Below are 12032 nucleotides of genomic sequence, written 5' to 3'. Positions count from 1 at the left end.
CTAGAACTCGGAGGTGTCGTAGTTTCGGTGCTTGATCGGTCGGGTCGTGAAGATGTACGACTAGATCAACCGCGTTGTTATAATGCTTCTGCTTTCGGTCTACAAGGGTACGTGGACAACACTCTCCCCTCTCGTTGCTATGCATCACCAAGATCTTGCGTGTGCGTAGGAAATTTTTGAAATTACTATGTTCCCCAACAACTTGGTCATTGAGAAGCTTCGCCTTGAGAACATGGACACATCTTCCTGGCCTTCCAAGCGCTCAGTCAAGGATTGCCATTGGTGGAAAAATAGAACCGGCATTGTCACGCCTCGTAGAAAAGCCATTGCTTCACTGACCATGTTTGTGTCCTGGACCATTTGGAATGAGAGAAACACCCATGTATTCTGTCATAGGAGTGCCCCCACTACCAATCTTGCTCAACATCATCATGACCTAGAGGCGAGCCTATGGATCACTGCAGGCAGGGGCGGAGCTAGGGTGAAAAATGAGAGGAGGCAAAGATGTGTAGAAACTCTTTTGTAGGTTGATGTGTAGTTCTTTTGTGGATTGATGTATAGGAGCTTACGGGTAAATCTTCCTGAAATCTTAAAAGTGCACGTCCACTTTTTCGTAGGAACGGGCGGCCGGGCTGGTTACTTACATGTGTGTCTTTTTTTGTCAGCTAGTGAATGTTTTTTGTTAGCATTAAATGCGTACGGACTAGTCCTGGAAACAGATTCACGCACATTTATTTTGGCCACTTCAATTTTTAAAAAGTCGTATCTTTTAAACCACACGTCGGAATGCAGATCCGTCTTCACCGTTGGATTCATCGCGACGAGATCTTCAAAACTAGATCCCGCATGGATATGTTTCGACGAAATTTTTTTGATGCCAACTTTGGCGCTGTATTGTGCAACTTCAGTACTGCTTTGTGCAACTTTAGTACTGCATGGTGCAATTTTTTTCAAACCCAGTTTTTTGGAGCTGCATCCTCAGTAGTTGTCGTTGCACACATAGTAGTCCTAGTTGGCACATACATGGCCACATAGTTGCATAATCTGGTCCGCATAGTCGCATATGAATTATCATAGCTTGTAATGTAGTCTAGTTGCACACACATTGATGTTTAGTTGGCTTGTAACGTAGTCTAGTTGCGCACACATTGATGTTTAGTTGGCAGGAAGACTAGTTGCACACACATATGCTTAGTTGGCTTGTAATATAGTCTAGTTGCACACACATTGATGTTTAGTTGGCAAGACACTAGTTGCAATCATTAATATTTAGTTGGCAGGACTAGTTACACACACATATACTCAGTTGGCACGGCAATGTAGTCTAGTTGCATAATGCAGTACTATAGTTGCACCATATAGCACCAAAATTGGCATCAAAAAAAATTCATCGAAACATACCCATATGGGATCTAGTTTCGAAGATCTCGTCGCGATGAACCCAAAGGTGAAAACGGATCTGAATTTCAACGTGTGGTTTAAAAGATATGACTTTTTAAAGATTTAAGAGACGAAAATAAATGTGTTTCACGGACCAGTCTGTACGCATTTGCTATACGCATTTAATGCTAATAAAAACATCCATTAACTAACAAAAAAAGACACACAATAGATAATTGCTATTTATAAATTATTAGAGGACCAAAACTTGCAATTTTGGGCCGGCCGCTCGCAAAGTATAGTGAGCAGCCGGCCGCTCGCTAGACCGGTCCGTAAATCTTTACCTCTTTATCTTTATCTTTACCTCTTTATCTTTACCTACTAATAAAGCACCTACTGCTTCTGTTCGTACGTCGGGCATTTTTACAGAAAAGCCCCTTCGTTTTTCAGAATTCAACCGCAGTCCTACTTTAAGTGAGAATCTGAGAGAACCCTTCGTTTTTACAAAAACACCCCTATATTAGTTACAATTACACTCACAATTACACTCACAGTATTTGTCTTCTCCACCGCCGGGCACGGGACGGCGGCCATGCCGCGGGAGGCAAAAGGAAGGAGGAGGGAAGCGAGAAGGAGGCGGGGTCGGCCTGCTGGTTTGCTAGCGCTAGGGAGGCTCGTGGCAGGGAGCTCCTCTCCTCTACATCGGGTGCGAGGCGGCTGAAGCGCTCGGGCTGTAGAGCTGCGGGGCGGGGGCCGAGGATGGCGCAGGCTCTGGACGGGACTTGGTGCAGGTCTTCGGCGAGATGGGGATGGCGTGGAGGGGGTCTAGACGCCGGCGGGTCCTTGGCCGGCGACGCTCGGGCATCGGGCAGCCATGGCCATCTCTCTGCAGAAAAAATTGAAGAAAGAGAGAGCTCTTAGAGAAAAGAAGCATGGGAGAGGGAATTGAGATGTAGGAAGAAGGGGAGGGTACAAGCAGAATTACAACCTGGATGGCATGTTGAATGTTCATAAGACCAACTTATAGCAGCAATCATGTCAAACAGAAGCTCTCGTGTGTGATGTCTCACAAACTAGCAACTAATCTCAGAGTTGAATAGATTTATCTTTGTTTATCGCCACTTCGGGTCAAATAATGCTGTTTAATACGATTAGTACATATAGCGGTGAACGACATATCAACTAGGCCAAAAGGAATGTGATGTAACTTTGAGGCAATCAGATATCAAAGATTCAGAAGCAGAATCACCTCAACTTGGCCCCCTTGAAGCAGCAACATGAAAGATGGTGGCGCCCTGGGCGTCCTGGTACGCACCAGCAATGGAGCAACCCTGCAGGAGCTCCTTGAGGATCTTCAGGTCGTCGCCCCTCGCCGCGGCGTGCATTGCCCGGTTCATCATCTCCCGTCTGAACATGTATCCCCCATGACTGGCAGTAGCAGGAGCATCTCCCAATTCCCCAGCCCCGTAGGAAAAGAAGCCCAGCAGCCGTGGATCGCCGCAGCCCTCACCGGAACCCGGGGGCGGGGAAACTTGGGCGGCGCTGGTCCCCATGGAGGTCAGAGGAGGGAAGAAAAGTAAGGAGGGGCGGGACATCGCGCCGCAGTAACGGGGAGGCGCGGCGAGAGGAGCGGCCGCCCTGGATCCGTCGGCCGGCAGGAGGCCACCGAGAAACGCGCCGCCGGACCTCCCGAGCACCGGGATGACAGGACAGCCCGGGGGCACGGCCGGGATATGAGGAGAAGCCACGACGCAGGCTTCACCTGGTGGTGGCCTCCGTCGGCGGCGAGGGTAGGAGCTGGAGTGGGGTGCTGGTGCCTGCAAGCTCGGGGGAAGCCGCCCACGTCGCGTAGTGTATCACGGCGGCAAATCTCGCAGGAAGCAACAACCGCTCGGCCCTGTGCAGATAGGGATGAGAGAGATAGCAACAGAATAGAACGAGGTGGAGGTGGAGACTTCGGGAGACGAATGGATAAGCGGCCTCTCTAGACATTTTTTTAGGGAATCTCTAGACTTCTAGAGCGAGGCGTGCGTACACGTGATGGTTACGTGTCGGCTGGAACGTTATTTTTATCAGCCGGTTGCTTTTCTGTAATCCTTAACTATATATTATATAAACAAAAGAGGAATGAAATATAATATTACAAATCATCTTCAATAAAAAAAAGCCTACATAATCAAAATCATTGAATTTAAATATTTTGATAATTCTGTAAAAATCTTTTAAATGAATTACATTGTATGTTTCTCCCTAACACTCTGTTTGGATGTTGATATTGAGGGCCATGGAATTGAATTGGCCCCAATATCAAATCTGCTTGACTTTGATATTGACATTGAACCCGAATTCTGTTGTTTGGATGTGCACAGAATTGCCACTTGGAATTTGGATGAGAGCCCCAATTCTGAAGCTTGTTTGGATGGTCATCCTCTACATTGGAATTGCTCATTTGTCATATGATGAAAATTGAACTTCCATGTAATGTTTGAAACAAAAATACATGCAATCTTCATTTATTTTTTGAATGACTATATACAAAGAATACAATCTACGCCACGCCGCCGCGGCCGCCACGGGGAGGGAGCACCTTGGCCGCCATGGCTGGTGAGACGGGGGAGGGGGTTGAGGATTGGCACGGGGAGGGAGCAGGACGGGGACGAACAGAGCCTCGCCGGGGATAGAGAAGGACGGGGAGGACAAGGAGGGGAGGGGGAGGGATCTCACCTGCGCCGCCGCTGGCGTTCCTCAATCGCGCCATCGCTCGCGCCTCTTGCCTTTCCTCGAGCGGGAACGAAGAGGTAAGTTGGCGGGGAGGGGCTCTGGCTAGCGAATACAAGGCAATATCCAGCGTTGGGGGTCCGAATTGGAGAAAGGCAGGCGCGCAATTTGCCGCGGTCGGGCCGATATTCGAGCTCGTTTCCAATGCCGAATGCCACAGCCATCCAAACAACGACATTCGGGCCAGACCAATGCCAATATCTAATTCTGAGGCCCAATATCAACATCCAAACATAGTGTAAAAGATTGTATCATGCATCTATTCTTCCATTTGATGGTAAATATGCGCCAACAGAGGACGTTAAGATGGCCTCTTCACATCAATACTTCATGATCCAAAAAAAACACTTCATGATAAAAAAAAGATAACCCAACTCGTGGCAACACACGCTCATATGCATCTCAGAGAGACAAGAGTAACCTTCTCAACATTTATCAGAGTTGATACCAGTAGGGTGTAATGGCACGTGAAGTCGGTCTTGTTATTTTTTTACGTCCGTTGTAACGCACGGACATATGTACTAGCTTAATAATAAAAGGGCTATTGCTTGTTGCGGTGGTCATGAAAATTGTCCACAAAATTGCAAAATATGACCCATCAATGCCATCTATAAGTGATAAAACACGTTTCACACAAGGGAATCCCCTGCCTGGGCCGGCATATGCAGTAGGGACCTTCTATACTTCTATCGGAGAAGAAGCAGCGCGCCCATTTGGGTCCGGCCATGTCCGGGCCGCCTATTTTTAAAATTTTGTTTTTTCTTTTTATATTTTCTATTACAATAAAGTTCCAAAAATTGAAAATATTAAGGAAATATTTAATAAATCAGAAAAAAATGTGTGGATTCAAAAATGTTCGTGTTTTTATGAAAATATATTTGCTTATTCAAAGAATGTTCAAAATTTTGAAAACTAATGTTCGGGAAATCACAAAATGTTCATGATTTTTTAAAGTCCATGTATTAAAAAATGCTAATGAAATTGAACAAAATTTCACCAATTCAAAAACAATTCATGAATAGAAAAATATCCTAAAACTTCAAAAATTTCTCTTCACTTACAAAATAGTTTATTCATTCATAAAATATTCGCTGATTCAAAAAATGATCATGCATTTCAAAAAATGCTCGTGAATATCAAAAATTGTTCATTCAATTTCCAAAACAATGTTCATCCATTCTAGAAATGTTCGCCGATTCAAGAAATTGTTAAAAAGATGTTCACGATTTAAAAAAACTGTTTGCAAATAGTATAAAATGTTCATGAGTTAAAAAATGTTCTTGATTTTATAAAATGTTAAAACATTTGTGAAAGCATTCACGAATTTGAAAAATATTCACAATTTCAAATATGTTCATGATTTCACAAAACCGAGAGTGATAGTGTATCTCGATGATACCAAATTGTGATCATGATCATTGAAAATTATAATTTTTTTCCGTTGCAACGCACGGGCCCTTTTGCTAGTCTTTACTCTTTATCTTTACCTACTAATAAACCAGCTAGTGCTTCTGGTCGTACTTCGTCGTCGATTTTGCAGAAAACTCCTTGTGGTTTTCGGTATTAAACGCGCGGTCCTTTTTAAAGTGAGAAAACGTTTCGAGCCCAGATCCGGCCCGCACAGGCCCGAGTGCCGCCGCCGCCCCCGACCCTCCTCCTCCCGTGCGCTTCCTCCCCGGCCTCCCTCGCGCGTCGCCCTCTCCCCAGCCTCCCTCGCGCCGCCCCAACCTCCACCAGCCGCACCTCCCACCACATCCCGCCGGCAGCCAAGAAACGCCGCGCCGCCTGGCACCCCTACCTAGCAGCGCGACCCCGGCCCCTTCCACTACCCGCGCTGTTGCGCCCCTCCCGCGTATGGCCACCAGCGCCGGATCCGGCCACCGGGGACCCCTGCGCCGCCAACCACTGCCTACAGTGCTGGATCCGGTCGTCCCCGGCCATCTACCACCTTCTTCTACGTTGAGCCGCAGGAGAGCTCCCCCCTCTCTCTGCAGTTCGGCGCTGGAAGCCGGGCTCATGGACCACGCCGCCGTGACCAGATGGGCCGTTCCCCTCCTCCCTTCTTCCTCACATTCGAGCATGCGCAGCTCACATGTCGCTCACTTTTCTGTTGAGGAGGTGAGCAGGTGCTCCACCGCCTTCCTATGGCTGTCACCTCCACGACACTCACCCACACGGTGGACCACAGTGAAGACGTCGGCCATCTCACGATGAAAATCCCTGCCGACGCGGACTTGCAATTTGTTCTGCGTGCGTGCAATACTTCAGGTGCAGTGCATCGGCAACGCTGCTTGCGTTCGGGCATCACGGGAGTTGCAGTTCGGTGCCCAGTCCCACAAGGTGCAGTGGCAAAAGTTAGTGGGTTGCAGTTTGATTTGTGCAATTTAAGGTTCAGTTTTCAGTTCAGCTCCCTGTTTCACGGGATATGTGTAGTTCATTACTGCGTGCTAACAGATTCAGTGTTGTTGTGTGTGTGCAGTGCAGTTCATCGGTGGGGCGGTCTGGCTGGCGGCCATGTGTGGTTCTTGCTCCTACCTCGGATCCAATTCTCCACGACATCCAGATCTGCGAGTGTGGTTTGGGCAGCACATGCAGCTCATGGGGCGGTGTTGGTTCAGCTCGTTGGCATGCGGTTCTGTATCGCGGGCGTGCAGCTCACCAGTGTCAGGCTAGCAGTTCCTTTGGCGTTGGCAACAATTTGTTGTTCGTGTGCCTCTCTAGGCTCCTACCGTAGATCTAGATATGTGGATATATTTCATTTCTTCAATGGTTCATTGATGCAGGAGTAAGCTTACAAAGCGGCATCCTACTTATGTAGCTTTCCGTCCACTGACTAGCCGGCTATCCATGCAACTGGTAATTACTGTGCAGCAGCCAAAATTAAAAAAAATCATACATGCGGCCTCTAATCCCTTGCAATTGATTATATATTTTAACAAACATGAGATGATGAAACATTCATCTAATTTTAAGAGAATCAATAAATTATAGAAACTGAAGTGGCACATATATGACGGTTTGATTTGTAGGCCTTTTATGTTTTTTTTTCAAAAGCAGAGAAGGCAGAAGAATCTCATCTCCAAAGTGTTTAGTGCAGAGAAGATGAACCATGCAAAAACTAAGGGTGGACCATGGTGGCTTCACTGCTAGCGGAACGACAGAGGGCTTGGCTGCTACCATGGTGATTCAAAGGGAGTATATAGGTAGAGTTTTTGCAGCCTCTTGCACGAAATAGTAGCTTCTATTACATGACATGATTTTGCCGCTGTAATGATATGTTTCATGCGAGAGGACATAATTTGCATCATACTTTTCTGTCCAGTTAGTTCCAAATCACAATGTTTGTTACAATTTGGTGGAATAAGATGAGTCATATATACACCCGATGTAAGCTTTCACATCAGCCTTGCTCTTGATTGTCTTTGCAAGTCCATAGATATAATTTTTAGGATTTTTCTTTACTCATAGTAAGTGCTGAATATTTTGTCCTTCAACCCTTTAGGTGTAAATATCTGTGATGTGGCTAGCAAAGTTGGTAACACGCACAGTATAACCATTATGATCTGCACAGGGATATCACCTAGGTGCATAAATCATAATCATTCAGTTTTTATTTGGCAAGCTGGAGCTACCCGGAACTTTCGATTTGGTGCCAAGATGGATGGATTCCACTGGGTGACCCACTGTCAGGTATTGTTGTTCAGTTATCTTGAGGGTAAGGTGGATATGTTCTGTTTGAGATCAAAGCTTGGTATTGCTAGAAAATATATATGTGATGTGCACTGAGATTTCAGATATATAACGGCAGTGATACAACACATTGTTTCCCTTGCTATGGATGACCACTTGAAGTAGCATACCTTATAATAATACTTCTATCTTGGCACGATGAGTGTTGTTCAGTGGCAATATTCGCTATGCCGAAGGTAATAGTGATGCACCTTTGCCAAGAAGGTTCTTTCCTGTTCAATGCAATGACAGAACGCTGAAACATCATGGTGTCCATGCTAAAAGATAATGATTCACCCCTGGCTTCTTATTGTTGTATACTCTTGGGGAATAGCTTTTGGAAACCATGATACATATATATCTGTGATAGATGCTTAATATAAGTGGCCAAATTAATGGGTAGAGCAATCAAAGAACCATAATTTATATCCCTTTAAATAAAGATAAGTATTCACTCATTGTTTATTGGTTATATTTTCAGGTCATGAATCATTTCTTTTGTTGAAGGAAGAGACTCCATTTTCCATCGAGGACCGAATCGCACTACCAAATAGGCTTACTTGGTAAGAAGAAATTGAGAAAGGGGAGCATCTTACACCCAATAGGAAGCGGTGGTCTAATCCTAATCTCACCCAATAGACGTACATTACTACAAAATTTTCTTGCATACCGCCGCCTATATTTTTTCATTACTAACATAACCTTTTTAGATCACCCGAAAAAAAAACCTTTTTACATCAAGCATGTCTTGCATTACATTTGGCCAACTATACTGCAACTTCAAACCACAATGCTTATGTATGTTGACTGTATTTTTTGGAATTGAATTATGTATTCGAAGCTATTGTTCAGCATAGACACTGTTTAAAATTCATACAAGGGGCACACAAAATGTATATGTACTCTTCTGGTTGAATATATGTCTATAAATGGATTAACTGAGCCAAAGGCAGTGCCTTGTTCATACGAATATATGTGTACCACATCTTTCAGATAATCATATATGTTTGCCGGCAGATTATATATGCATTAAACTACAAACAAATTTATTTGTGCGACTTGATACCGGATATATACAGATTGCATGTTCTCTTAGGGCATCTCTAATGCTAGGCGCCAGTGATGGACACTAGGATTTATTTCCTGATAGATCGCCAGCTACATTAGTTGTTCCCAGTGCCTGATGCCGCATTGATGCCAATAGATGCATCAAGCGCTTTCTTTTTTTCCTGGACAAGCGGGTAAAGAAACCGGGAGCCGGCCCTACGTATTTAGAGCCCGTGATAAGCGCCTAGCATTGGAGGAGAGGGCACTTACTTTTTCTTAAATTTTTGATGTTTTTTTGCTCTAGGCGCCTGCACAAGAGTAACATTGTAGATGCCCTTAAGCTATAGGCTATCAAAGTTGTTTTACCAATCACAAATAAGCAACCAATGAAGAAATAGTACAATGATCTATTGGAAATTACATGTTCCCTATTTAACACATCAACCAGTCAAAGTGGCCATCTTGCATTGACCTTTAATGCGCGATTTTTGGCCAGGCCACCGAACGAGGTAAGCAGGTTGAAGTCAAATTTGAGCATATAGTTAATCGAGCACGATCCACTAAAAAATAAGTTAATCGAGCATGAAACAGTACATTGAGTCCGAGCTTTGTTGACAGCCCTACCGGCTGGAGGTAAACACATACTTTTTCCTTTTTTTTTCATAAAATAAAATACTTGTACTAACGTTTATTCCATGCATTTTCATACATTATCAATATTTTTTGCATTATTCAATTAAGTTACTCTTTTAATTCACATTATTAAGTTAGAAACACAAAAAATAATTATTTGTTTTCTTCTGTTGCAACGCAGTCAATGTTTTCTCCCGTTGCAACGCACGGGCCTTTTGCTAGTACTAATAAACCACGCATCGCTCTTCTGGTGGTACGTCGCTGGCATTTTTGTACAAAAGTCGCTGTTTTTACTGATATTCAAGCCGCAGTCCTATTTTAAGTGGTTAATCAGGAAAACGCTTCGTTTTTACACAAAACACCCTACCATTTGGAGTAATCAACCCGCGATCCGAACAGATTTGTAAAAAAAAACACGGCCAGAAACTGACCACGAACTCCTCTCCCTCTCTCCCTCTCGCCCACGAACTCCTCGGCACCAACATCACCCGCGCCGCCGGCTTCCGGCGAGCTCCGACGCCGCGCAGCACGCCCCCAAGCCCCCCACGATCCGCGCCTCCCTCCCCTCCTTCCAGATTCTCCGTTCCCGGCCTCTAACGTCCGCTCGCAACCAAACCCCCGTGGCTAGGGTTTCGGGATGGGCTTCACCGGCGCGTCTCCGGCGGCCCCAGGTTCGTCCCTCCTTCCTTTTGGCTGGGATTTTTCACCCCTACACCTCACCATCTCTTCATATCCTCTACTGCAGATGCAGATGGAGCACGCCATGGGAGTTCCCCATCCACCACGGTCACCGCCGTCAAGTGCTTCTTCACGGAGATGTGAAGGACGCCAAGGACCTACAGCTACTCAAGGTTTTATCTTGTCCCCATCCTATCCCCTCCCCTTGCCGCCCCTTCTTCATTGGATGACCAGATGCACAACCACATATGTTTTTTGATTCAGGCTCATAGGGTCTAGATTTGAATGTAAAACTACCTGACTTTACCATTAACAGATTGGAAGCACGATTATCGCTGCAATTTTTTTAGTCATGGCATATTTTCTCTTATATGTGTTTATTGATGATTAATCATCAAAGGTTATACGCGTGTTTCGTCCCAAGCACAAGTCCTTCTTTCACATATCCCTTTTGTCATATGTCTTCTTGATGCAAATAGGCTCAGCTTGCTACTGATGGATTGCAGCTTACCAAATTTGATTTGGTTTGGTACAATGGATGTTTGGTATTGATGTTGAAAGAATACTTCACTTTCTGTAATTTCTGATGTTCAGATTATACCGAATGAATGCTACCAGATTCCATATTTGTTCTAGAGATATTATTGATCTTTTCATGCACCAATTGTTCAAGTAGTGTCTTTCTGCTAAAAGCTTTATATTGCCATGTGTGTCCTTTTGTCCGTACCTTTTTCCGGTAATTTTCTCTGTTAACCTTGGGCCAGCTCATTTGTGTGTGCTTCATGTATATGCTCATGCTTTTGATGCTGCTGGACTTTGGAATGCATCCGCACAATAACTTTCTGGGTATGACATATTCACTCTTAACTAAGAAATGCTACAGCTGATTCCTGATAATTATCAGTACACAATGTATTAAGTTGCCTTCGTTGTAGGTATGCTTGCATTCAGGTTGTCATTAGTTACGAGATGGTACATCAGTGTCTCCACTCTAGAGATGAATATAATACGCCAAAAGTAAGTGTCTGATCCCAGCTTCTTTTATTGTGGATTGTGGGTACGGTGAGCAATACATTGATTCACAAGTACGTCTTGCAGCACAGAAATTATTCCGTTCAAAGTGAATGACACGGCGTAAATCAAACATGCGCTGAGCCTACTAATGCGACTACCAGTACTGTTGCACTACTAGAACCCAATGGCATGATCGTGCAGCAAATATGGTTTTTTATTAGATAGTTTTCTGCACTGTATATGTGATGAATTCACAAATTTATGATTTTGAGGTACTGGTGAAGGTAGATTCAAATGAGTGATGCAAATTCAGAATTGCATAGGTAGTGCCTACGACTGACTAAGGGTACATGAGTTGGAAGAAAGTCCAAGCAGAAGGAACTCCTGCAGATGCCCAGGCTGCTACTGTGCCTATCTTAAGGTATTGCTTCAGCGGTGGTATTAGTTGTTATTCTTTCCTGATACAGACATGACTCTTTGAGCTCCACCAAGGCATATATAACAAGAAGATAAGCTTGATTCATTTTTTTATCAAGCAGGGGAAATGAAAGGACGATGCGCCGTACATTCTAGATTATTTATCAGTGTTAATCCGTATTAACTAATTTTATAGCCATTGTAATTAGCAATAGAGAAATGTTTGCTGATATTTTTTACCTGCGAGACCATAGTACTTTCTTGTTTTCTTTCTGTAATAAGTGCGAGATACGAGCAATAATAATATATTGGAGTTTATTCATGGATGAAGCGGTTCATCTCAAGATATATAACAT

General features: G+C 44.3%; 1 long non-coding RNA gene across 1 annotated transcript; it reads right to left on the bottom strand.

Annotated features, from left to right (window-relative positions):
- Window positions 1-1759: 1759 nt before the first annotated feature.
- Window positions 1760-3350, bottom strand: LOC119356636. The gene is made up of 2 exons (XR_005171996.1): window positions 2369-3350; window positions 1760-2266 (listed from the first exon to the last, which is right to left on the bottom strand). It is a non-coding gene; the product is annotated as an uncharacterized LOC119356636 (long non-coding RNA).
- Window positions 3351-12032: the final 8682 nt, after the last annotated feature.

Source organism: Triticum dicoccoides, chromosome 2A (genome assembly GCF_002162155.2).
Source record: "Triticum dicoccoides isolate Atlit2015 ecotype Zavitan chromosome 2A, WEW_v2.0, whole genome shotgun sequence".
NCBI lineage: Eukaryota > Viridiplantae > Streptophyta > Magnoliopsida > Poales > Poaceae > Triticum > Triticum dicoccoides.
The sequence above is the reverse complement of the archived record's forward strand: the minus strand, read 5'-3'. Positions and strand labels throughout refer to the sequence as shown.